Genomic DNA, 2,454 nt, shown 5'->3' with positions numbered 1-2,454 from the left:
ACGGGAAAACCTTCTTCCTTCTTCTACTCTGTTCTCCCTATGAATTCGAACAGAGACGAAGCGATGGGCGGTGATGATTGTCAAGTCCAGTAAAACTCGAATATAAGCCCGAAGACAAAACAAGATAAATGACATTAAATAAACCAATTAGATATCATGAATGAATATTTGTTCTGCGGAGGCGTGAGCGTCAATGACAGCAGTATTGGCGTAAGTGAAGCTGTAAGGACGCCTCGTGAACCGTGCGTGGAAAGCTCAGTCGATGGAGCACTTGCCCGTGAAAGGCAGAGGTCGCATTCAGTCACCTTTATATCCCAGGCAGTAGTTAGATTTGGATTCTATAACAATTCGTTTTCCAATACCAGCGTGCATTGATATCAAACCACATAGTAAAAAGATTAGCTGTGACAAGTTCGCACACAATCCGCAAGAGGCAGTACCACATTTCCCAGTAACTGTTTCCAACGTTTCTGAAGTTAAGTCCCATTCTAGTTGTAGACAAATTTCGACTTGGTGAGATAGTCCTCACCTACTGGAACTTCAGTGTTGTCGGTCTTGACTGTTCACTGATGGTGATTACGTACTTTGATACGATGTGAGGCTACAACTGAGCTTTCGAGATATCCCTGTGGATATCAGACAGATCCGCATCGGTTTGACTGGCCGATAGACGGAGAGTTCTAGAGGCGCTCATTTGCATTGAACATAAAAATAAATAATAAATTACTGCATTCAGTCTTGATAAGCGCAGAGAATACAAAAACTGACAGTTATTGACATGAGACAGTACCAATCTAACACTTGAATGTCCCAGCATAGACTTGATATTTTAGATAGATGGGATAAAACCGTAATCTGTGAATGAGTTACAGAAAGACAAATCCGCAGGATTTACGGTCACTGCGTCACTCCTCTGAAAGAATGAAAAACTACCACATGCAAATAAGTCATTGATTGAGTTATGAATCAATCTTCAATCACTCGACAAAAGTGTAATATTCGAGTATCCTAAAAATGTCAATGTGCCTATATATGCTCGGTAATTCTCACAACTTGCTCGCCCATGCGCAGTTTCTTACCATATTCAGCACTACCCTGCAAGCGCCACGACCTGCTGCTGACTGCGGAACATAAGCTGCCTATTGCCAGTACAGCCCTTCTCTACCGGGGTTAACACTGTCCTCTCTCCCATGTCGCCAGGCCAATTGTCTTGTTCTGTAGGCCCAGGTGGAGTACTCTCTCTCACCACAGAATCATTTCTCTTCTCTACAAGTCTGTGTAGTTCCCACACGCTAATGAACATAAATTCGCAAAATGCTGGCCGCTGATATTTTTGTTAAGAAGATTCTTCCATTCCTGGTCAAATTTCTACAACTTAAACCCACATACGAGGTTCCTAAACAGTTCAGGGCTCCATTCCCACTCTTCAGCTCAGTTTGGCACTTCAGACGATACGCTTTTATCCTCGTCTGCATTTCTTGGAAACTAGCGTCCTGGCTTCACCTTCTCTGCTTTTTTCTTAAGATTAACCAGTGACAACGACATATAAATATGTCGGCCTGTATAAAGTTGACATGGCTTAAAGCCAAAACATCTGCACTTGATAGTGGCCTAAGGCCGAAATAGTGGAAATAAAAAGTTTAACAGTCACTGGCGTAAACATGAAGTCTTAAAAAAAAAAAGAAAAAAAAAAGCAATGTCGCAATACCTTCCAAAACTCTTTCATATCTTATACTAGCATTTGAAAATTTCATCTGTAACATATTCTTACTTTGGGGTGAGCTGATTACTTAATACTTCCATCCCGGATTTTATCTTTGTTTCTCCCCATTATCTTGACGTTATCACATGCTTTAATCATGGTCGTCCCTCATCATTTCCATGAGATTTGGGTTTTAAACATTATTCTCTCTTCCTTTATTACTGAATAGGGTCTTTCTATGTCCACAGATTAATCTAATTAAGGCGGAAATTCTTATTAGCGTAAACTCATGACTAATATTACAATGCAGACAGGGCTACATTATTTTACACAAATTCAGGCAATGAGATAGGTGCCTGTGTCTATAAAAATCGATAAAACTCGTACTTTTTGAACTTCTTGATATTCATGACATTGTGTTCGCCTCTTACTTATGACTTGGTAGCACCTCAAAATCGACGTTGCCATGTATCATTTTTCTCACACGGTAGGGACCGCAATAGGTATTAAACAACTTATTGCAAAGGTACAACGGACGAACAAAGTATGGAAACACCACAAACACAGTACATTACCACGCTTGGTACGATGTAAGAACACGGTTGGCATTCAAAACAGCTTCCAGTCGTCTCGTAATGGCTAAATACATGTGCTGTATGATTTTCAAAGGGAATCCTGTACCATCCTACCTGAAAAATGCTCTTCATTTCAGGCAACAATGATGGAGATGGGCAGCGATCACGCACACTTCT

Source organism: Schistocerca americana, chromosome 2 (assembly GCF_021461395.2).
Source record: "Schistocerca americana isolate TAMUIC-IGC-003095 chromosome 2, iqSchAmer2.1, whole genome shotgun sequence".
Lineage (NCBI taxonomy): Eukaryota > Metazoa > Arthropoda > Insecta > Orthoptera > Acrididae > Schistocerca > Schistocerca americana.
The sequence above is the reverse complement of the archived record's forward strand: the minus strand, read 5'-3'. Positions refer to the sequence as shown.